Source organism: Podarcis bocagei (genome assembly GCF_964188305.1).
Source record: "Podarcis bocagei genome assembly, chromosome: 5".
Lineage (NCBI taxonomy): Eukaryota > Metazoa > Chordata > Lepidosauria > Squamata > Lacertidae > Podarcis > Podarcis bocagei.
In genome coordinates, this window is record NC_138129.1 from 61,338,345 (window position 1) to 61,364,293 (window position 25,949).

Consider the following 25,949-nt stretch of genomic DNA (forward strand, 5'->3'; position numbering starts at 1 on the left):
TCCTTTCTGTCTTATCCTATGCCCTCCAGTGGGACGGATAGGGGATTAGGATTTCCCTGCAATGCTTTGTTGTTTGGGGGTTGCCTTTAATAGGTTACACATGTATGTGGCAATGTTAAACAGACACAGGAAAAACAACAACACTATTTTTATTTAACCTGTTATTATCTATTTATCTTCAGCACTAGGGAAAAAGTAATATATTTAGTTTTGTATCTGGTTTGTGTGTATGTTAGCATGCATAATAAACATGTTAACGTGCATAATACAGTAACCTTTTATTTTCCAGGAACATATATGAACTTAGAAGCAGAGGTTTTAGTGAGAAACAGCCTTCATCCTAATTGACCCTGGCTTTTTTCGCTCACTTCTACATGCTGATAGCTATGGCTTGCAAATGCATTCAAGCCTGCTTACTACCTCGAAAAAGTCTGCTTATGTCGTGGCGCTTTCTCTTGATGCCCTACAGCTTCTATCTCAAGATGATAATCTCCACTTTTGGTGTCACTTCATCATATGGGGCCACCGGTCAAAGGGCACCCACTGGATCTTTCACCAGCTGAGATAAAAAGAAAAATCAATTCCAATCATCATAAGATGAAGCCACTGGTATGTGCACTCACAGAAGACAGATCCCACTAAGAAGCATGAGAGCCAATGTCCTCCTCCCTTGCTGTCCTGAAATGGTCTTAAATCATCGCACAAGCGCACAGAAACGCAGGCCACAGATACCGCCCTTTCTCAGCATTATAAGCAATCCGCTCTGAGCTCAAGCAATATAGGAAAACATGCAGAAAGGCATCCACATTCATTTTCCTTCTAAGTGTAAAGAACACATTGCATGTAATTAAACAAACTGGGAAGTGTGTGAGAATTAGGCCGGGGGCGGGGGTTATATTCAGTTTGCCTTCAAAAATCTATAGATATCCCAGTTAGCTACATTTAAAATATTAATAGAGGAGAAATATTTGTTTCCAGCACAATTCATAGAATCATAGAGTTGCAAAGTATCCTGAGAGTCATCTAGTCCAATCCCTGCAATAATAATACTAATAATACTAATAATACTAATAATACTAATAATAATAATAATAATAATAATAATAATAATAATAATTTATTTATTTATACCCTGCCCATCTGGCTGGGTTTCCCCAGCCACTCTGGGTGGCTTTCAACAGAATATTAAAATACAATAGTCTATTAAACATTGAAAGCTTCCCTAAACAGGGCTGCCTTCAGATGTCTTCTAAAAGTCTGGTAGTTGTTTTTCAGGAATCTCAAGCATGACTCTCAAGCAAAGCATCTATGTCAGAGGACCATCCAATGAAGAAGTCCACCACCTCCCGAGGGAGTCCATTCCACTGCCCTACTGTATGCAAATCTACTCAGAAGTTAAGCCCCATGGAGTTCAAAGAGGCTTATTCCCAGGTAAGTAGAATTGCAGCCTCAACTTAAAGCATTTCTCCAAAACTACTGTATATATTAAAGGCAGGTGTTAAAATATCATATACTGCAGGTAGAAGTCCAAGATATTGATCAAAACATTTAGCAATAACTTCCTGTTATTATTTTTCTTTAAATAAACACAGCAGCAAGGAGCAGATTGATATTGGGGGAGGGGAGTTAAAAAAAGATTTGATATATTCTCTGCAGTTTCCACAGTTCTGCATCCAGCTATAGAAACATACTATGCAACAGCTTGAGAGATGAGCTTCATCAACAATAAGTAATTTTTATTCTGTTTGAATGGCCGAAAACAATGAAGGTGATTAAGTACTGCAGATATAGAGTCAGAATTTAGGAAACTGGCAAAATAATTATAGTAATAAAAATAGTTCCCTGTGAAATAAAGATTTAGTTTGGGAACTATTTTGTGTGAAAGAAACTGTTTGCTAATTTTTACTGATAGGTCAGGAAATGATAAACACTCTAACAGGCTTTTGGAGTTTGTTGTGTAGGTTTACTATTAATCTTCCTTTCTTCTCTCCCTGAAGTCTTTTCCATTCAGCCAGCCACTGACATGACTAACACATGTTGTCCCTGAACACATGACCTTCATTTTTGCGAGGCACAGTCCATGAGTTTGGAGTCTACTCATGGAGGTCTCTGCGCAAAAGTTACAATCAATACTTGGATATCAGAGAGAGGACTGGCAGGTGTGATCCAAATCCCTTGTCATTCACATACATTTCTGCACTTTGACACTCTGCATGGGGCTACAATGTACGCTGCAGTTATTTTCAGAAATATTCATTCCCTTCAATGTGAAGACTGCCTCAAAGAGTGGTCTGTTCTTAAAACAGAAATATAATAACCTTTACAGCCCCTCTCTCTTTTATGAAGCTATATGTCAATCCGTCAAAAATACACCACTGGTGGTCAGCACCTGGATTGGGGAAGCTCTAGCCCACAGGTTTATCTTGGCCTGTTAGGGGGTCCAATTTGGCTCACATGATCATTTCCCACAAAACAATGTCCGCCTGTCAATCAGCTGATATCCTTGGTTGGCATCAGCTGATGGGGGTGGGGTTCAGTCCTGCTGGGTGGTGTTTGCCAAAACATTCCCTGAAGGGAACATGCTGGCAAAGCAGACCACTGCAGACCAGGACTGAACTCTCCACCTATCAGTTGATAGGAATGCTCACCATCACAGAACTGTAGAGTTGGAAGGGATCCTGGGGGTCATCTAGTGCAACCCCCTGAAATGCACAAATCTTGTAATGCAGGAATCTTTTGCCCAGCGTGGGGTTCAAACCTGTGACCCCTGAGATGAAGAGCCTCATGCTCTACTTACTGAGCTATCAGGAAACACGCTGGCATAGCAGACCCATCTCCTTCCCCCCACGGACTAACTTTGACAAGTGAATGCCACCACACACCTATCAGTCACCTGCTGTTACGTTTTAATCACAGTGAATTATTTTCCACAGCCACTACTGTATCAGAAACGAAGGGGGATGGTGAAATACACTCAGTTGTTTTTCCTATGGACCATCAATCGCCTCCAAGTTTTAGCCATGAGAGCAAGGTGTAAGTGGCAAAGTTAAGACTATAGGGGTGGCCTGCTTCTTTCCCAAGCACAGTTTTTTCTAATAAACTATTAAAAACTGTAGTGCTCTCTCTCTCTCTCTCTCTCTAACACACACACACACACCCTCCTTCCTTCACAGAGAAAGACAGTGTGGCAAGACAAACTTTTTTCTAGTTTTTTTTTATAACTAAGGTAAAATCACCAGCTCAATAGCCCCTGGAAGCATCTGTCTGAACTTCTTCAGGCTTCTTACTCAGGAGTACTTCCTTTATGTCCCAATTTTCAAAATGATTTTCTCTAGAAAACTAGGGGTGGTCATGGGATTTCTTTTTCCCCACCCCAAAATGGCCAAGTCTGCTCTTGTAGGAGAACTGCTGCACTCATCTTTCCTAAATTTGGCAGGCTTCATCATCTCACAAGTGACAAACCTACCTGCAAGTTGCATTCAACTGTGGCAATATATTAAACAATTAAATTTTATATTTATTTATTTAAAAAATTAAGATTCCCTGCATGAAAAAGCCAGAATGTATCTACCTATAATTTTGTAGACTTAGTACACACTGGAGGGGCTCCTCTGTCTGCAAATGTCACCCACTTATGTGAAAAGAGTTATCACCCGTTTTAGATTCCCCATTATAATCAATGGAGCAAAGCAGACTTTGGATTTAAAAGATCAGATTGGCCTCAAATAACGAATTGAACCTGAGACACAGTAGATCTAAAAAGAGAGTGGGCTGCTTCCAAACTCTACAGATACAGTACTTGGAGAATCTTGTGATAGCAGAACACCTCTGTCAACAACAACAGCAACAACAAATTTCTATTTGTATCCCGCTCTCCGTGGCCAAAGCCAGGCTCAGAGTGGCTTACAACAAATACCATCATATTTACACGCAAATGCTGCTACAGTGTTGAAATGTTTTTCATAAAATCATACCCGACACAATTTCCATCAACAAAATCATCTGGAGTTGTTTCAAAGCCTGCTGAGAAACTAGGATTCCCAGACTACATCCAGATAAGGGGCCTAGTTCCTCCACAGCCACCATTGTGAAGGGATGCCTTTTTACACATGAGAAGGTCTAAGAGTCTATTCCCCACCCCCACCTTCAAGCTCTTTGCCTATACAGAGACATCTAGAGGTCTGCACAGATAAACTCTCGAATACCCTCAGTGATGACATTTGTACCTTTGCATTTCATTAGTTGTGTTCCGAACAAGTGAAAGTTTTAAATGGGGCAAAGCATGCTCTGTCATCTCCTCAGTAAGCGTTCTTTCCACCCAATAATTACTCTGGTAACACGAGGATGCATACAGCATGTACATCTCTACAATGACTATGAAGCTTGTGTCCTAAAGTAGCAGACATCCTTCTCTGACTTGCTACATTGTATCTCTGGTTATAACAGTTTTTTGTGTTCCTTTCAGAAGGGAGGGGGAAGAAGCTGAACTCCTAATATATCATATAAAAGAAGAACCCCGACAAACACACGAATGAGTAGTGCTTTTAAAAATATGAGACTCTAATAATACACCTTTTTTAAATGGACAGTAGAGAGCAGCACAATGATGTTCAGGAGATGCATTATGAAAATGACAGATTGCAAACCAAAGATCATCCCTAAGTATATATCGGTTTAGGCTCAGAGCTGAGCACAGTTGCAAACAATAAAGGCTTTGTGTTTTTTCCCCCTGATTTGGACTTAGAATTCCTTCTGCGTACTATTGAAATCAGAAAAATTGCTTGACTATCTGATGTGCAATTACCTTATGAACAGCCCCAGGGAACTACCAAAGCATCTGCAACATTGCTGTGCATAATAGTAAACACAGAAGAAGAAACATATTTTTGTGGGCTGTCACAATAACATGACATTGTGTATAGCTATAATGGAACGATGGGAACTATTACTCAGTCACAAAACAAACTCCATTTCCATCACACATGCAGCTTTCCACCAGGAACGCTGAATCCTGGTTGCTATTATTTTTTAAGCACACAATCATATATTCTCCCCCCACCTCTCTCCTGTGCTTTTTAGTGGGGAGCAGAAGTAATTATAAGGACAAGGCTGATCTTCATAGGGGTTTATAAGCAAGAGCACAGGAAAAAGAAGCCTGTCTTATAAAAGAATGCAAACTGTCTAATAAAGAATGCATGCCAGAAAGCTGAAAGGAAGCTTTCCCACTGTTGGGTTTAAAGAGATGAGCAGCGAAACTTCCTTCTTTTATGTATCAGGAGGGAGTATGGAGAACGCAAGACAAGTTGGAGATGAGTGCGGGATGAATGCCGCTGTCAATGCCTGGAGAATCTGTGCCTTGTAACGAAGTGGGGAAATAATGAGGAGCTTGAAGCATTTTCCTCACCAGAGCAATTACAGGGGACCCTTTCCCCCACCCCCATCATGCCTACACGGAGGAGCCAGCAGTCCCAAGGAGGCAGAAATAGAGCATCCACCGCCTCCTCTCTCTCCACAACTCCCAGTTGCTACCTCCTGACAGACAAGGGGGGGGGGCTATTATTCCTGCACGGTTCTTTGCCAATTTGTAGGATGGGTGCCCTGCAGAAAACGTGCCTCTCCACTCCGCAGGGCTGCACGTGGGGGCCACCCGCCGCCTTGAAGCAAAGCAGGAATAGGAAAGGTTAGGCAACTTTCGCGTTTGAGAGGTGAGGAACCCACCAGCATTCAGCGAATGGAGCAAACCCAAATGCCATATCATTGGGGGCGGGGGGGGGAGAGAAGAGGTTCCTTTGCTCTAACATTGCCTCCCCGCGCGCGCACCACGGAGCCCCCACGCGCGCACGTGTCCCACTTTGTTTTCATCTGGAAAGAGGACGGCACCTGTTCTCGGGAGGAACGGAGCCCGGCTGGGTAGAGAACACGCGCTCCGCGGAAGCTGCGCGCGGAAGGGGGAGCGGGGCTCTCGACTTCGACGAGGCGCGCGCAAGGGAAGCCCTGGCGCCTCCGAGGGCGCTGCTCCCCACGCCAAGGCGCACGCGCAGCCTTCGCCCCCGGCTGCCCCACCCCCTTTGGCGCCCGCCGCCTCGCACCCGACTCACCTCGCCGGGCCGAGCCCTCCCGCCCGCGCATGGTCGGAGACTGAGGCGGTTGCTGCCCGCCGCCTGTCCGCTCGCTTGCCGCTCGCCTCTCTCTGTCTCTCCCGCGCTCTCCGTCCCCAGCTCAGCCCGCGCGCGGCTCCGCCAGCTCCTCCATCCCCCTCCGCTGCTCAGTGGGTGCATCCGCCCCCTGCCGCCTTTGCCCTCTCAGGCCCCCGACGACGCGGTTAAGCTGAGGCCAGCCGGAGAGAGCGAGCGAGGGAGGGGGAGGCCAAGGAGGAGAGGAAGGGTCGCTGGCTGCCGCCGCCGCCGTCGCTGCTGCTGCTGTTAACGCCGCCTCCTCCCCCTCGGAGAGACGCGAGGGAGACGCGGAGTGGGGGGTGGGGAGAGGATTTAGCGCCTGGATGATGGTGATGATGATGAGGAGGATGATTTCTGAAGCGGCGTGAGGGTTTCCTCGGCGTGTAAGAAAAACAAGATGTGGGCGGGGAGAGAGAAAGCCACGCTGGGTTCTCCTCACGCGACTCGCGGGCTCCCTGGTCCAGGGAAGGAGGCATGCCTGGCACGGCGAGAAACGAGGCTCCCCTCACGCGCCCCTCTTTTCGCTCCACGCCCCTCCATCTCCACGCGCCGGCCGGGAGACTTCGCGCGCTCGGGGAGGAAAGCACCTATCGAAGTGGAAGAGAAATTTTGCGAGGACGAGGCTCTCCCGTTACCATGTTACACCCCCCCCCCACGCGCGCACTTTTCCATAGGAACAGGGCGCGAGGGGTGAAAGAAAGAAAGGGGGGGGGTCCTGAGGAAAGCCTGGAGACCCAATTCAGACTTTTCGCCAATATACCCGGGCATCTGCTTACAGCCAAATACTGTCACATCCCTCCTCACGAACGTTTGCACTTCTGTATCTTTTTTCTTTTTTTAACTGATTGCAGGAGGAGAGCTGTTATAATTACACCGGGGGGGGGACCCCCACTTTAATTTGCCAATTTCATTAAATGATGGTGTTCAAGAGAGATGCGGGGAAATTATATATAGTTACAGGCATTCTGCGCCTCAGAAAGAACCAGCCGTGTACTGTAAATCCAGAGTTTCCTTGCAATTAGATTATTCAAATGCACGCATACACGCAGGGAGAGCGCGTGCCTGCAATTCACTGCTTCCTCTCTCGCAAAGGCTCGCTCTGACAGGGTCTGGAATAGAAACCTCCCTCAAGAAATCTGGTTGGACCCTGAAGTTCTGGCATCCCGTTTTAGGGCACCAAGTCCCCAACCAGAGATGCACAGGGTTGTTGTTTTTTCACACTTCGTTCCATCCATTTCATGCCCCTGCACCTTTTGCATGCTCCTTAATAGCATGTCAGCTATTTTTCATGAATAAGTCATTGTGAGGAAGGATAAATCTCGAGTGGAATGGTGCACTGTCTAAAACCTACGGAAAATAGGTCGTTTCTTTGGAAGTGAGTTTTTTTGCTCCTGCTCATGTTCAGGTCGCTGGCTTCTCTCTCTCTCTCTCTCTCTCTCTCTCTCTCTCTCCTCCTTCCCTAGAAAACACCATCATAATAACAAATAATGTGATGGGGCGGTTGCTGGTGTGCCCCCCCTTCTTCCTCGTGGCTTCTCTCAGTCACCCATGAAAATTTAATGAGGCATTTAGGGCTGCTACCTCCAGAGTCAATGAGCTGAGCATATGTAGTGTAATGCACTTGCTGCTGAGGCAATAGGTCTACTGCAAGCAGCTCAGGAGTCATCCAGACGCTATCTTCTCGACACAAAATTCACGACCCATTAAACCTATTCTGTGATAGCAGCTTCTCTCCACAAATATCACCCTGTCCATAATAGAGACGGAGGCATTCCACACAGCTTCCTGATGAAAGAGCCTGTATTAAAACCAAAGAAAGCATAGTTGTAGAAGAAGAGGCTGTTTCACAGAGAAGCTTGCCTCTGGAGATGTTATGGGAAGTTTGTTTATTGGACTTCTTCACGTGCTGTTCTTCTTCCTTGCAAGAGGCAGGTTAGGGTGCATTCCAAAGTAAATCTCTGATGCACTGCACTGGGAATCTTCCCCTTGAGTGAACGCTAGCAGAGCTCCTCATTCTGCCTGCTAAAGTGTGGGAAGCCAGATTTACTATCCGTGGACTTCCTGGTAGTGGCAGTCTGTGAATGTCCCACCCACTCATGAGGCAGACAGTGGCTGAGTTAGCCCCACTGCCATCATCTGATGGTACCAGGCCTGATTTGAGCCCAGTCTCTACGTCAGCTCCAGGCTAGTAGGTTTCTGTCTGCCCCATCTCCTGCCTTCCACCCCAGCAAGTATGAGCAACTGTGGCTCCACCATTTCTTCACATCCCAGATGCCGCTACCTGGCTGGGATACAAATTGCTCTGCCGTCCGGGAAAGAATGACATAGCCTAAGCACCAAGTGAGTTTCATGGCTCTAACCACTACCATCCCTCCCTGATCTAGCCATTGTGATTCATGTGATGGTCACCTCCAGGCTTGATTATTGTAACTCACTCTATGCAGGGCTGCCCATGAAGCTGACCCATAAAATCCAGCAGGTGCAGAATGCTGTGGCGAGACTACTTACAGGGTCCTCACTGCAGGACCGCATCCATCCAGTGCTACACCAGCTGCGCTGGCTCCCGGTGGAGTACAGAGTCAGGTTTATCGTGCTGGTTTTAACCTTTAAAGCCATATACGACCTGGGACCCTTGTGCTTACAGGACCGCCTCTCCTGGTACACCCCGCAGAGGATCTTATGGTCCACAAACAATAACATCTTGGAGTTCCTCAGCCTCAAGGAGGTTAGACTGGCCTTTTCGGCCCTGGCCCCAGTCTGGTGGAACGCTCTGTCACAAGAGACCAGGGCCCTGAGGGACTTGACATCTTTCTGCAGGGCCTGCAAGACTGAACTGTTCCACCAGGCCTTTGGTCAAGGCCCAGTCTGACTCCCCTCCTCTTACAAGACCCTGCATATAAGTGGCCTCTCTAACTCTTCTCACTGGCTCATACAAATAGTTGAGCCTGGTGAGTACTTAGGGTTTCCAATCCCTATAGTTATAATTTGTGGGTAGCCATCTGATCTTAACTTTGATTTTAATCCGATTTTAAGCTGTATTTCAGTCGATTGCTGAACTTTATGTTTTAATGTATTATGTATTTTGATGTTAGCCACCCTGAGCCTGGCTCTGGCCGGGAGGGGGCCAGATAACAATAATAATAATAATAAATTATTAATCATCATCATCACAATAGCTTTTTCTTAAGCCCATTCATTTTAATTGGATTGTGCTGGGTTGTGAGCATGAACTGTGAGCCTTAAGTTTTAATGAAGGTTTTGAACAGCCTTCCAAGTTTGCACCCCAAGTTATGTCTTCTGCATAGGTAACAGCCTCATGCAATCCTGTGGATACACAATGAAGATTTATGAAATTTATAAAATTCAAATTTATGAAAGGGTTTTAAAAAAACCACACAAATCTTTGAATGAGAAGTGTCAATTTGATATTCAGTGCTGGAATTTATTGATTCAAGTCACACTTCTAAAATATTTTTTAAAAAGTATAAAAGAGCAAAATTGCTCACAAGGCTTCAATATGAATGCAAATGAATATGCTGTAATTATACTGTGCAATTTTCTATTAAAAAAGTAAAAAAAATTGAACAGACCTGAAAAGTAATTTGAATTGCAATTCTTCATTGTACCCTTTCATTATGCAAGAGTTACCATAAGCAATCTGTTCCAATTTAATGCAAAATATTTTTAGTTCATAACTTTACGTTGAAGGTAATTGAATGAGGACATTTATATGCTCATGGATCTTTCTCTAGCAAGTAGAATCAAGCAGGCACTACTCTTGTGCAAACCCTATGAATCTGACAGTGCAATATATGAATGTCTATTCAGAAGCCTGTCATATTTCATCCAAATGATGTACTTTCAAGTAAACTGAACAGCCACAGTGTACCTTTGGTAGGAGAACCACATGGTGGATTGTGAGGTAAGTGATCGATATTTACCAAAGTGACAGAATCGCAGAACTCTAAAGCTGGAAGGGACCCCAAGGGTCATCTAGTTCAAACCCTGCAATGAAGAAATCTCAACTAACAGCCATCCAAACTCTGCTCGTAAACCTCCATGGAAGGAGAGTCCACAATCTCCTGAGGGAGACTGTTCCATGGGCGTTGCCGGGGGAGGGGGCAGCTGCTCCCCTAAATTGATAAAAATCAATACACATCTGAGTTTCTACCCCCCACCCCAACAAAAGCCTGCCCACCCCCAACAAAAATCCTGGCTACACTCATGGACTGTTCCCCTGCCAAACAGCTCTTACTGTCAGAAAGTTCTTCCTGGTGGTTGGTTAGAATCACATTTCTTGTAACTTGAAGCCATTGGTTCAAGTCCTATCCTCCAGGGCAGGAGAACAAAAGCTTGCTCCATATGAAAGCCCTTAGATATTTGAAGATAGATATCATATCTCCTCAGTCTCCTCTTTTACAGGCTAAACATACCCAACTCCTTTAATTGTTGCTTATAAGGCTTGGTTTCCAGACCCTTTATCATCTTGGTTCCCCTCCTCTGCACACGTTTCAGCTTGTCAACATCCTTCTTCAATTGTGGTGCCCAGAACTGGACACATTACTCCAGGTGCAGTCTGACCAAGGCAGATTACAGTGGGACTATTACATTCCTTGATTGGGACACTATACTTCTGTTGATGTAGCCTAGAATAGAATTAGCATTTTTTGTTGCTGCATCACACTGTAGCTTGTGCTCTACTAAGACCCCTAGATCCTTTTGCGTGTCAAGAGCCCGAGGCCAGCCCCCCCCCCCATTGATGAATAAGACACAGGGACACAGATATTAGGTTAATAGTTAGTGGGGAAATTTAGGCCACAACTTTATTGGTTACAGAATGTGAGCGGTATTGGCTTAGGCATTGGAACTGACCTGACTATATCTGCCTCCAGCCCGCCATGCAGGGAGTCTTGTAAGGGTCAACCAACAGTAGGAGGAGCACTGTCAATGCAAATCAACTCACACTCACCCCTGGGTTCCCAATAGTGTTGTGGCATGGCCCTAGCCTCTCCACAGGCTTCGGACAAGATCCACACCCCCAGATTCCTTTAACAGAATACCCTTAATATTGGAGGGGCAGGTGATGGCCACACCTCCCCTCCCCCAACATAAGTTCAACTAATGCCTAACCACAAAACCTTACAAAGTTGTGACGATTGCTACGAGGTAGGCAAAAACCAAACGGCCCAAGCCAATTTGCCAAGTGGAAAAAATCCTACCAGGCCCCTCAGTGGCAACAACTGAGGTCCATAGCAAGGCCAGTGTCAGTACCTGAAAATAGGGAGGTCAGGGTGGGAGATCGGCAAACCGAGCCAGAAGGGAGCTCCCTGGCTTGCGGCGAGGTTTAAATGGTCCCAGCCATGCCCCCCGACCAGCCGGATTGGCCGTCAGAGCTATGACGTGGCTGGGACCACCAAATGATGTGGGACGCAGTCCCACCAACCCCAGAAAGGAGTGGGTGGCCGCGTAGACTGACCACAACTCCTCCCCACCCGGAAGTACTCACACGTATTACTGGCAAGCCAGGTGTCCCCCATCTATCATATATTTTTGCATCTGGTTATTCCTGAATAAGTGCAGAACTTTACACTTGTCCCTATTGAAATTCATTTTGTTAGTTTTGGCCCAGTTCTCCATTTGATTAAGGTAATCTTTTACAGTGGTACCTTGGAAATCAAACAGAATCCATTCTGGAAGTCCATTTGACTTCCAAAACATTCGGAAGCAACATAAGCTGCATTGGATGTCGGGTTCCAAAGAACGTTCACAAACCGGAACACTCACTTCCGGGTTTTCGGCATTTGGGAGCCAAAACCGACTTACAAGGCATTCGTCAACCAAGGTATGACTGTATATATATATATATATATTATTATTATTATTATTATTATTATTATTATTATTATTATTATTATATTTCATATACCGCCTTATACCCACAGGTCTGTCTTCTGTGGCATTAGTTATCCCTCTCAGTTTGGTGTCATCAGCCACTAACATGTACACACTAAAGATTCTTCATTTCCTCTGACGTTGTGTGAACAGCAACAGAGTTATTTCACAGAGCACTCCTACTTGCAATAAGTACCTCACTTGGTTACTTTGATTTGCCAGTGTCACAACTTGCACACAGCAATGGGCAACTAAGGTGCATAGAGAACTTTTGCTGTTTACATTGAGAAAAGAAACAGTTAAGAATCTATTCTGTCCCTTTGCCTCTGACTCTGCTTAGCAAACATCAACTGAGGTATATAAATGTGTTTGTGAGCATGGAAGGGAAAGGTTCTTAGGATCAGGTCAGGGCAGTTGGATATGCTTTGGGTGGCTGGTTTTGGTCCCTCCACGCTTAGTCTATCCCTTCCGTCTATAGAGACATTTTTATTTCAGCAAGCGGTTGATTTATTGGTCCCTTAATCTTTATATATTGTTCTTATATTGTGTTTTTATTAATGACTGTTTTGGTGGCTTTCTGACAGCATTTTATTTGATGTATTTTGATGGCTTCCAGTGCTTTAAGTCATTGTGATTTTAATCTTCAAGGAAGAATAGAACTGTATTAAATATTTAAACCAACAAAAATGCACCGGATGCACCGGGGGAAAAGTGGCGATATAGACTGGCTAGGTAAAGAGCATCCTTTGATGCTTGAAACTACTCTACTGTGTTACACACACACACACACACACACACACACACACACACACACACACTTAGAAAAGTGCAATAGAGCTATTAGCAGCTTCACGATTCCATATCTTGTCTTTCATTCCCAAACTCCCAATTTATCTCCACTCAGAAAGGAGCCTAGCATTTTTCTCAGGCTTTGTGTCAACTATGCTCAACTGTCGCAGATTCACTGAGGTGTAAATGAAAACTTAAGATTTCCCCAGTGGTGGTGGTAAGCCAGGTAGTGCTGTGTTTTAAAGCTGCAATCCTAAACACACATCCTTCGAGATGCGTTCAGGTGACATTAAGTATGTAGATCTTAACTGCAGGTGTATGGTGTGCAACAGTGTGGACATTTCATAGAATCATAGAATCATAGAGTTGGAAGAGACCACAAGGGCCATCGAGTCCAACCCCCTGCCAAGCAGGAAACACCATCAGAGCACTCCTGACATATGGTTGTCAAGCCTCTGCTTAAAGACCTCCAAAGTAGGAGACTCCACCACACTCCTTGGCAGCAAATTCCACTGTCGAACAGCTCTTACTGTCAGGAAGTTCTTCCTAATGTTTAGGTGGAATCTTCTTTCTTGTAGTTTGGATCCATTGCTCCGTGTCCGCTTCTCTGGAGCAGCAGAAAACAACCTTTCTCCCTCCTCTATGTGACATCCTTTTATATATTTGAACATGGCTATCATATCACCCCTTAACCTCCTCTTCTCCAGGCTAAACATGCCCAGCTCCCTTAGCCGTTCCTCATAAGGCATCGTTTCCAGGCCTTTGACCATTTTGGTTGCCCTCCTCTGGACACGTTCCAGTTTGTCAGTGTCCTTCTTGAATTGTGGTGCCCAGAACTGGACACAGTACTCCAGGTGTGGTCTGACCAGAGCAGAATACAGTGGCACTATTACTTCCCTTGATCTAGATGCTATACTCCTATTGATGCAGCCCAGAATTGCATTGGCTTTTTTAGCTGCCGCGTCACACTGTTGGCTCATGTCAAGTTTGTGGTCAACCAAGACTCCTAGATCCTTTTCACATGTACTGCTCTCAAGCCAGGTGTCACCCATCTTGTATTTGTGCCTCTCATTTTTTTTGCCCAAGTGCAATACTTTACATTTCTCCCTGTTAAAATTCATTTTGTTTGTTTTTGCCCAGTTCTCTAATCTGTCAAGGTCGTTTTGAAGTGTGATCCTGTCCTCTGGGGTGTTAGCCACCCCTCCCAGTTTGGTGTCATCTGCAAATTTGATCAGGATGCCCTTGAGTCCATCATCCAAGTCGTTGATAAAGATGTTAAATAAGACCGGGCCCAAGACAGAACCCTGTGGCACCCCACTAGTCACTCTTCTCCAGGATGAAGAGGAACCATTGATGAGCACCCTTTGGGTTCGGTCAGTCAGCCAGTTACAAATCCACTGAGTGGTAGCAGAGTCAAGACCGCATTTTACCAGCTTCTTTACAAGAATATCATGGGGCACCTTGTCAAATGCCTTACTGAAATCAAGGTAGGCTATATCCACTGAGTTCCCTTCATCTACCAGGCTTGTAATTCTGTCAAAAAATGAGATCAGGTTAGTCTGACATGACTTATTTTTCAGAAATCCATGCTGACTATTGGTGATCACAGCATTCCTTTCTAGGTGCTCACAGACTGTTTGCTTAATGATCTGCTCCAGAATCTTCCCTGCTATTGATGTCAGACTGACTGGGCGGTAATTATTTGGGTCCTCTCTTTTCCCCTTTTTGAAAATAGGGACAACATTTGCCCTCCTCCAGTCTGCCGGGACTTCGCCTGTTCTCCAGGATTTCTCGAAGATGACTGCCAGTGGTTCTGAGATCACATCTGCCAGTTCTTTTAATACTCTTGGATGCAGTTCATCTGGCCCTGGAGACTTGAATACATCTAAACTAGCCAAATATTCTTGTACTGTCTCCTTAGTTATTCTGGGCTGTGTTTCCTTTGCTGAATCATTTGCTCCAAATTCTTCAGGTCGGGCATTGTTTTCTTTATCGGAGAAGACTGAGGCAAAGAAGGCATTGAGGAGTTCAGCCCTTTCTGTGTCCCCTGTTTGCATTTCACCATCTTCTCCTCTGAGTGACCCCACTGTTTCTTTGTTCTTCCTTTTGCTACGAACATACCCATAAAAGCCTTTTTTGTTGCTTTTAACCTCTCTAGCAAGCCTGAGTTCATTCTGTGCTTTAGCTTTTCTGACTTTGTGTCTACACGTGCTGGCTATTTGTTTGAATTCCTCTTTGGTGGTTTCCCCCCTTTTCCATTTTTTGTACACATCCTTTTTTAATCTTAATTCAGTTAAAAGTTCTTTAGATAGCCACCCTGGCTTCTTTAGGCACCTTCCATGTTTCCGTCTCATTGGTATTGCCTGACGTTGTGCTTTTACTATCTCCCTCTTAACAAACTCCCAGCCATCATGAACTCCCTTTCCTTTTAGTATTGCTGTCCATGGGATCTCACCCAGCACTTCCCTAAGTTTTATGAAGTCGGCTTTCTTAAAGTCAAGAAATTGAGTCCTAGTATGCTTGGCTGCTCCTTTCCGCTGTATAGTAAACTTCAGAAGAGCATGATCACTCGCGCCTAATGATCCTTCCACTTCTACCCCACTAACCAGGTCATCAACATTGGTTAGGACCAGATCTAAAATGGCTGTTCCTCTTGTTGCTTCTCCCACTTTCTGGACAATGAAGTTGTCTGCAAGGCCAGTGAGGAATCTGTTTGACCTTATGCTCTTGGCTGAGTTTGACGTCCAACAAATATCCGGGTAATTGAAGTCCCCCATTACTACTATCTCCCTTCCTTTTGCATGCTTGGCCATCTGTTCCAGGAAGGCATCATCTATGTCCTCCGTTTGGCTTGGGGATCTATAGTAAACTCCCACAATGAGGTCTCTGTTATTCTTCTCTCCCTTAATTTTGACCCAAATGCTCTCACATTGGCTTTGAGGTTCTAAATCTTGGATCTCTTCACAGGTATACACATCCCTGACATATAACGCCACTCCTCCTCCTTTCTTGTCTGGTCTGTTTCTCTGAAATAGATTGTATCCCCCCATTATTACATTCCAATCGTGGGACTTATCCCACCAGGTTTCAGTGATGCCTATTATGTCATATTTAGTTTGCTGTACCAAGAGCTCAAGCTCATCTTGTTTATTTCCCATGCTTTGCGCATTAGTGTACAGACATTGAAGTCCATTAATCATTCCCCCGTGTCTCTTATTTAAGGATTTTTTCCTCCCACCACTAGGTCCGCGTGCTGTTTGCTCCATTTGGTCTATGACATTTGGATGATCATCTTCATTAATTGATAGACTCCTACCTTCAGGAGCACTGTCTCCCTCCCCCACATTAGTCAGTTTAAAGCCCTCCTGATGAGGTTTCTGAGATTTTTGGCAAAAACATTCCTCCCAACCGTTGTGAGGTGCAGCCCATCACTTGCCAGAAGTCCATCTTCAAGAAACTGCAGTCCGTGATCTAAGAATCCAAACCGTTCCTGTTTACACCATTTGCGAAGCCAGCTGTTCACTTCCACTATTTTCCCCTCTCTCCCTGGGCCACGTCGTTCAACTGGGAGGACAGACGAGATGACAATTTGTGCATTTAGTTGCTTCAATTTCCTGCCGAGAGCCTCGTAGTCTCTTTTGATCTTCTGGAGGCTATTGCTTGCAGTGTCATTGGTTCCCACATGAACCAAGAGGAAGGGGTATTTGTCAGTGGGTTTTATGATTCCTTGCAGTCGTTCAGTTACATCTTGGATCTTAGCCCCGGGGAGACAGCACACTTCCCGAGACATCTTGTCAGGCCCACAGATCACTGCTTCTGTTCCCCTCAGTAGGGAATCCCCTATCACCACTACACGCCTCCTCTTGGGTTTGGTCGGGGTTCTTCCGTGAGCTGTCCGTTCCAAGGTCGCCTGCACATTCCCTGAGGACTGACTTTGCTGCTCGTCTTCATATACCTGATTGACTGTAATGAGGGAGAGATCCTCAAATGGAGTCTGCTCTTCGTCTTCCATGCTAGGGGAGAGGACCTCAAAGCGATTGTGTATTTCTAAACAATCAGAGTGAACCCTGGGCCTCCTACTTCTTTGAGTCACGTTTCTCCATATATCTGGCTCCTGTGTTGATGAACTAGCCTCCTTCTCAGGGGAGTCCCCTGTCTCCTCCTTGGTGGGGACGGTGTGCTCTGTTGCTTCCAAGAAGAGCTCCAGCTCTCTAATTCTTTGGAGCATAGCTACACGTTCCTCCAGTTGCTGGACTTTGTCTTTTAAAAGGGCAATCAACATGCAATTGCTGCAGGTAAAGCTGCCTGCAACCTTTGGCAAGATGGCAAACATTGCGCAGGAATCGCAGGCGACTGCAGCTGTTCCCTCCCCTTCCATCTTGAGATCGTGTTGTTGGGGGTGGCTACAGAGGTCCTCCATCATAAAAAGCTTGAAGACAGGACAAATAACTTCGCCCACAAAAAAAAACCTAGGTCTCCCCCAACAAACGTTTGAGACTAGCTCCCCTAAATCTAAAAGATGGATATAACTGCTGCCCTACAAACTCTGATAAGCTCCTCCCACAGCTAATCCCCTGCCTCAACAGAAACCCTGCCCCCTCTGACCTTTACACAGGGAAAACAGCTAATCAGCCACAAGAAACACACACACACAAGAAAACCCTTTTTGCTCCTTCTTCAACTGCTGCCCTACTTCTTCAACTGCTGCCCTTTTTGCTCCTTCTTCAACTGCTGCCCTTTGATAGGTGCAATAGTCTTGCACTTCCAGAATTAAAACCAAACTTTAGAATGGTGGCCAATGTGAGTCAAAGTAGATTCATTGGGATTAATGGTCATAGTAGAATCATAGAACTGTGGAATTGCAAGGGACCACAAGGGTCATCTAGTCAAACCCCCTGCAATGCAGGAACCTTTTGCTCCACATGGGTCTTGAACCCACAAACCTGAGATTAAGAGTCTCATGATTTACCAACTGAGCTATCCATGACTAACATAGGTGCAGTGATTTCAATGGGTCTACTCTTGAGTGCCACTTAGTTGGCTGCAACCCTTAGAATTCATAATTGATTGATTGAGCTAGCACTTCATCAGGACTTTTTAACATGAAACTTTAAATATCTGAATCATCAGTGGAACTCTGGGCTGAGTGGTAACTGATCACACATTCCCTGTTCAGGGTTTTCAACAACCTTGAAAAATGCCTAGAAATGTGCAAATGATTGAGTATCTCATGCCCCACTCCAGGGCACTTTGAAGTCAACTTAAATAAGTAATCATTTGTAAAGATTTCATTGTGGAAGCAGTTAAACTGCAAGTGTATTCCCACTTCCAATATTTAAGGTATGACATACTAGTGGCTGGTGGTTCAGCTTCCCATGTTGTGAGCTTACTGTGACCTTGGAAAACCCAAACATAGTCAAAGTTGATGCATTCCTAGTGACACAAAAACTTAACACTCACTCTGGGATGCTGCTATTGTAAGATCACTTTGGAGAAAGTTATTTGAAGAATGAGGCTTTTTCTTTCAGTATTATATAATGCAACATTTTCCAAAGATGTCTGGCATCACAATCCTATTGTGTTTTTTTTACTACATTCTATCTTAAGCCCTTATAAATAAGCAGAACAATCATTGCAGGGCTGGATTGGCAGCCTGGCTGAAGGCAGGGGTCAAGAAAAGCTTTAACATGTTTCTTTCCTGTCGACAAATTTAATATATGTTCATTTTTTGTGGCTTTGTCTATTTAACTGTAGCTATTTTTTGAGCTGGATCTCTCTAAGATTTAAGGTTTCTGCAGTGGCTGGCACAAGAAGCCTACTCTGAATCTGGGCTGTCCGTAACACAAAGACTAAACAATCCAAGCTGCAGTGGTAGCATTTTTCAAATTATTCCAGAGCATTAACTCTGGCTTGCTTTACCTTTTACCTTACCCAAACACTATATATGGAGCATTTCATATCAAAATTGTGAGTTATAGGTAAGGTAAAGGATCCCTGGATGGTTAAGTCCAGTTGAATTCCACTATGGGGTGCAGCACTCATCTCTGCTTTCAGGCCAAGGGAGCCAGCATTTATCCACAGACTGCTTTCCAGATTATGTGGCCAGCATAACTAAACCACTTCTGGTGCACAGAATACCATGATGAGTGCCAGAGTACACAGAAACACTGTTTACCTTCCCACCGCAGCAGTACCTATTTATCTACTTTCTTTGGTATGCTTTTGAATTGCTAGGTTGGCAGCAGCTGGGACAAAGCAATGGGAACTCACCAAGTCATACGGATTTGAACCGCTTACCTTATGATTGACAAGCCCAAGAGGCTTCAGCTGCACTTTATTATTTGTTAGCTATTTATTTATTATGGATTCAATCCTAAGTAGGCTTCTGCTAAATTGATATTTATAGATAGGACAAAGATCCAAATGAGGATTCCACTGACTAAAGGTACGCAACCCCCTAGAACAGATTTTGGGGGGAGGAGGGCACAAGGGGTTGTGGGAAGTAGAGGGAATAGGTGAGAACCCCCTTGTCCCTTTTTGGCTGGTGAGAACTTCAAGCTAAGCTTTAATCCTGGCAAGACAGTGGCACTGTGCTGAGTAGTTCCTGTGTCTGAGAAACCCACTGGCCATGTTGACTGGGGCTCATTGGGGATTACAGTCATTCAACATCTGGGGGGCATTAGGTTGGGGAAGTTATGCTGTCTGATGGCCTTATTTATTTAATGGATGCCTCATCAAAGCATTTGAGGCATCTTACAAAAAAAAGACTAAAAACATAGCAATAAAAGTATACTACAATGAAACTACAATAAATTTTAGACACAACCAGTAGAACTTTTTCTTAAGGAAGACTGCTATGGCAGGACTTGAGGCATGAAATCCCTGCCACTATCTCTACTGGGATGTCAACCCTACTCTGAGGTTAAAATACCACCTACTGAATAACCAAGAAAACTTCTTGAGCTTTTCAGTGCTCCTCTGAGATCTCCCATCCAATTACTGACCAGATCCAAACATGGTTAGCTTATCAGATCTGACAAGAGCAGAGCCCAGGGTAGAATGGCTACTTAAACATTTATTTGTGTCAATGACAGATTTAAAACCCGCTACTCTGTCTAAATATTTTAAAACAAAATATGAAGAGGGAAAATTGCATATGACACAAGTGGAAGCAGAAGCCAATCTATTGCTAAAGGAGAACAATTTTTCTGTTTGAATGATTGTGTCTTTCATGGGCACAAAACGAGAGGGCTGCTATTCTTCATAAGACTTGTGTCATTATGCACCTTGTTTTTGTTTTAGAAAGCTTTGCCCAGGGCATTTTACTTACATCATTACAACCACCATTATTTTAGATCTCTCTAACTCCCAGTCCCAAAGGTTTAGGGGGAGATCCATCCATCCATCCATCCATCCATCCATCCATCCATCCATCCATCCATCCATCTTCACAATACATATAAGTTAATAACATTGGGTTGGATCCAGACTATGTAAATTGTTGTTGTTTAGTCGTTTAGTCATGTTCAACTCTTCGTGACCCCATGGACCAGAGCACGCCAGGCACTCCTGTCTTCCACTGCCGCCCGCAGTTTGGTCAGACTCATGTTTGTAGCTTTGAGAACACTGTCCAACTATGTAAATTAGTTTCCACTAAAATCAATGGGGCAAGTTAGTAATTGCTATTTCTGCTTGCCTGGTGGAATGATCTCTCCTCTCCTCCACCATGTGCTGTTCTGGTGGCCCTCCTAATCCCAGCCCAAGACAATTTGGAGGGAGGGAGTGGAGGGAGAAAGGGGGTGAAGCCCCATTGCACTAGTGGAAGTCCTTGCATGAGCTTCTGCTAGCAGGGCCAGTTATATTTTAAGCATTGTATAAGTAAAAAAAAGGATTCTGAGGTGTCACTCAGCTTACAGTACTTCTTCTGCCAGGACAATGAGGAGACCATAAATCTTTGGAGAATCCTGCTCTCCCCACCACACACAACTCCCTTACACTTCCCTAAATCTGCTCCAGAGGAGGAGAATCACCAAAGATTACTTCCCTCTCTGCTTGCTGACAGATCCTTTACAGTCAGCTGAGTGACACTGTTGGAAACACACACACCCTCTTTACACATGATTGCAGAGCGCAGTTACAGTTATTTATTAAAAATATTCTGCAGCATCCCTTATAGGTTTATAATGAAAAATGCATGCATGTAAGAGAACAGCTTTCATATAAATGCATCCTGCCTTTTTCAAATTGTCTGCTCTGTAAGGATGCACATAACTACAAAGATTTTTTCTTTGCAGTGTTTATGACCCTTGCATGTGACTGACACACATGCCCCTCTTCCAGAAATAAATGTCAAATGTTTCATAACCCTACTTTGTTCTTCTCTCGAGTTTGATAGGGGAAGGAAATGGACCTAGCAAGTCACTGACATTGTCTCTTCTTATTTTAATCTGGGATTATTTTTGAGAGCTTGTGTTAGTGTGTTTGCTGAGCCCTAAGATGATGATCAAACAAAGGGATGAACATTTGATCAATATATTTCAGCTCTCAAGCATCATAATTTAATTGTATTGCATATTTTACTGTTTCATACTTTGAATTATATTCTTAAGCTTAATACTGTCTTCCTGCTCACATCAGAGAAAATATTATGATGATGGACATTAGCTGGAACATTTAATCAACTTCCTAGCTAATACTATCATAAATAGGCAAGGATCTATTGCAGAGTTTCATAACCCAGTGCCCTCCAGATGTTACTGCACTACAACTTCCATCACCACTGACCCTTGGCCATGCTGACTGGGAGGTGGTAGGAGTTACAGTCTAAAACACTGAGGGGGATAAAAGGCTGGGAAAGACAACATGCATCTTTTATACCTCTGCAATTTACATCCATGTGATTGAAGGCACATCTTTATTGTGCTTAACTATGCATTTTCTTTCCAGATTTATTAACTGCCAAATTACAACTGAATGCCAAAGTAGACACAATGTCATTCATGCATTTGGAAATTACATGAATAGCTTTTTCTTAAAAGCAAAATGCAGGCATGGGGACACAGTTCCACATTGTTTTAGGTGGTTTTATTCCTTTAACCCCCCCCCCCACCAACTGCTGCCCTGATCTGGATGGGGCACCCTATGCTACTACTTCCATTTTGCCAAAAGATCCAGTTGCAGGTGGGGGGGGGGGTGGGGCTGATCTAAGTTGGGCCCATAGTGGGAAGAGAGCAAAAAGTTAAAGTTCTCTACCTCAACAACAGGTTCAAACCTGGATCAACCTGGAAGACTGCAATTTACCTTTCAAAGGCCATTTGTGAAACTGCCAATTGTTTGAATGGCACCTCATCCTAACCTAACCTAATCCACCACCACCACCCCAGTGACTTAACTACATTCACAATTAAATTTAGCTGGATGGCTAAATCTGCTACCATTTCATTGCAGAATTCCTGACAAGGAACAGATCTAGGATTTTCAGAAATGAAATAAATACAAATCAGTATTTGTCAGAAGCCTATAGAGCTCTGTCACTTAAACAGAACTTTCTTTAAAAAGCAGAAATGTAAATGCAACTTGGGAGTGACTGGCGTAGGTACCAAACCATGCAGCTCAACATAAGAGTCTCAGTGTCAGGCATTTGCTTGCCAAACTCTCGTTGGAATCCTATTAGCTTAGCCTGTTTATCCTACCAAATTCCAGAATGGTAGCTGTCAATGCACTGCCATAAAAACAGCAGTTCTGTGGGCCTTTTGGGGGCTACAATTTATTTTGTGAGATGGATGAAGTAGTCTCTGAAATCAGTAGTCATGTGTGTACGTGTGTGTTTCTACCTACCTACCTACTTACCTACCTACCTACATGTCATGAACATAGGTACAAAAGGGAGGAAACAACATTTACATAATGGACATGAAAGAAAAATAAAGCACAAGAATAAGCAGAGATATGTTACTATTCTACCCAGACCACAAGTTGATTTATGAAATTCCATTTACTGGAACGGATTTACATCCCTCGCTAACACGTTTTTCTGACACCAACACCCTTGTTCGCTTTTGCATGGGTAGTGCAAACAAGTGAAGTGTGCACAATGAAGAGTTGACATGTATTCCTCAAGTGCAACTGTGTAACTTTCCCTATAGATACCACTTACTGCTTACACCTCCAGTTTAGACCTAAAGAGTAGAAATCCCGCCCTCCCATCACAAATACAAATATTAGCACTGTACTGTACTTGATTTATAAGTCTGGCTTTTGCAAGGGTTATCAAGGCCATGTGTGTGCAATGACCTTCATGACTAAATGTTTTGTTCTTTTGCTAAGGGACTGTTGTGGTTTTGATGCATCTGCTCCTCCTAATTTGGCTTGCTTTGGTAACAGCGCTCCCAGTGATCATCTAAACCTCATTTGGAGCACCTGTGAACAATTCGTTATATTAATATAACAGCAGGGGAGGAGTACAGCAACTAATAAATAGGTTGTTGAGCAAGTTTGCCTGCCAAGGTTGCTTTGTGTGGGTAGTGTGATGTACCTTCCACCCCCAAAACTGTACTCACTGGGGAGCTGCTCAGGGAACTGTTGTAGAGGAACCTGTCAGTGCTCACATCTGGCACGAGATAAGCACATAAATTAATTGTCCCTTCCAAGCAGTCATTTGGATTTGTGCTCAGTACATCTGAGAGACTCAAGCACGATTTGAAACAATTTGTTCTTGGTTAAAATAGAATGAATGTGTTTCTGTTAGAGATGGCTTTGAAAGGCATTTCACAACCATTTGTACCAGCTGGGCCTCTCATTATTCAAACTAGATTTGTATAAATCAGCACATGAAAATAAAGCAATTGGTCAATGCCTTTTATTGTGGTCGTACATGGTGTAGTTAAAGCAACCAGAGTTATATTGGAACGCTCCACTTTTTCTTGCTCTGCATTTCAAGAAAATATGGGTTTTGTTTATAGCGGGCGGGGAACAATGCTGAAAGTTATTTCTGAAGCATCTTGCTTTAAAATGAATTTTAATCAGGTGTATGTTGCAAATGTCAATGGGAATCAGAGGTCAATTAGTTAAAAGTGGCACTTAGCTGATCAAAGCAGTTATGCAACATAATTTTCTGCAAGTGTCAGTGCACCCCACATAGCAAACATGCATTCTCATGCATGAAGTATGTAGTACCTAGGATATTAGTGACATGTATTGATTTTGCCACATAATGTTCCTAAGTTCTTAAGAATCAGCTGTATCACGCATTGGAAAAGATGGCTGAGATGCTGTGCAGAGGTCCTGCTCCTTTCAACAAAACTTCAGTGCAATAAGTAATGCAGGACTGCAGTAAACATGCTACAAAAAGTTATCATAGTATTTAAAACCATCATTCAGAGGCTCTGTCCTCCCAGTTCAGGTTGTTTCATCAAAACCACAGCAAACAAATTCTGTGCAAAAGGGATGGCATAGGTCATGTCCATTGTTTGGGCTCCCCTCCGTTAAGCAGTAAGGAGTTCCATGCAGCCTTTACATGTGTTTTAAGATACAAAGTGATGAGAATTGTTATGTCTGAGAGAAGATCCAGTGCTAGCACTTGTCAATGCCAGTGGTTCTGGTGTATGAAGATCTTTCTCCCAACAAATTATCTAACCCTTAAAAAGGTATTGTGAGAAGCCGATTCTTGTAGCATAGCTCCTTCCACTGATGTAGAAATAGGGAGTGACAAGGAGGCAACTGGTCTAACTCAGGCTTCCTCAACTTTGGCCCTCCAGATGTTTTGAGACTACAATTCCCATCATCCCTGACCACTGGTCCTGCTAGCTAGGGATCATGGGAGTTGTAGGCCAAAAACATCTGGAGGGCCAAGGTTGAGGAAGCCTGGTCTAACTACAAAGGTTCTTACATTGCCATGCCAGCGCCAATGGTGACGGGGCCTGCCCAGCCGTAGAGTCATCAAGACTAGGCACCTGTTTGAGCAGCCAGCATTCTGCCAGCTGAACCTCAGTGACATTGTAAGAATCCCAGGCATAACTAGGGATAGGTGAATGTGTCAATGCTGCTTTCTTTGAGTTACTCATTTTCTGTCTTTCCCCTCTAAAATTTTATTAAAGCTTTTTCATATTACAATAAAGTAAAATAAACTAATCTAAATAGAAAGAGAAAGAGAAAATGCAGCGTCCTCTCTCAAAGGGAGCTCTTAACCCTTGTCTCACACAGAAAGAGGTGGACCTTCCCTTTTTTTTTTTTTAATAAATTTTTATTGGTTTTACAGCATTTTTAAGAAAAACAAACAAACACAAAACAAAACAAACATACAAAATACTTTCAAAGATATTTTCATAAACCTCTTTTCTTGGACTTCCCCATACCCCCCCTCTCTGCATCCCAGTGTCCATATTTGAACTAGCAACTTCCAATTGTTACTTTCTAATCTCTGTCATCTTAGTCCTCCTTTATTATCTAGCCTTGTATCCCTGTACCCTGTTACTTCCGGCAACCACAACATTTTAACATTCGTTAAGTTTATAGTAGTCCTTAAGATAGCTCTTAAATTTTTTCCATTCTTCTTCCACCATCTCTTTGCGTTGGTCACGGATTCTGCCTGTCATCTCAGCCAGTGTCATATAGTCCATCACTTTCATCTGCCATTCTTCCAGAGTAGGTAAATCTTGTGTCTTCCAATACTTTGCGATGAGTATTCTTGCTGCTGTTGTGGCATACATAAAGAAATTTCTATCTTTCTTTGTCACCAATTGGCCGACAATGCCCAAGAGAAAGGCCTCTGGTTTTTTAGAAAATGTACATTTAAGTACCTTTTTCATTTCATTATAGATCATTTCCCAGAAGACCTTTATCTTCGGGCATGTCCACCAAAGGTGGTAAAAAGTGCCTTCAGTCTCTTTACATTTCCAACATTTATTATCGGGCAAATGGTAGATTTTTGCCAGCTTGACTGGGGTCATGTACCACCTGTATACCATTTTCATAATGTTTTCCTTTAAGGCATTACATGCCGTAAATTTGATACCGGTGTTCCATAACCATTCCCAGTCATCTGACATAATGTTGTGTCCAACATCCTGCGCCCACTTAATCATAGCAGATTTA

General features: G+C 43.8%; 1 protein-coding gene across 5 annotated transcripts in view; it reads right to left on the reverse strand.

Annotated features, from left to right (window-relative positions):
- The window catches only part of DAB1 (DAB adaptor protein 1), a 656,563-nt gene that overhangs the window by 207,273 nt on the left and 423,341 nt on the right, over window positions 1-25,949 (reverse strand). For 2 of the 5 annotated variants that reach the window (XM_081196890.1, XM_081196889.1), the window contains exon 1: window positions 6,099-6,641. The exons of the other annotated variants lie outside the window; for them this stretch is intronic. The gene's annotated coding sequence lies outside the window, so the exon portion shown is untranslated. Of the gene's footprint in view, window positions 1-6,098; window positions 6,642-25,949 lie in introns of those variants that run through there. 5 annotated transcript variants of the gene reach the window in all.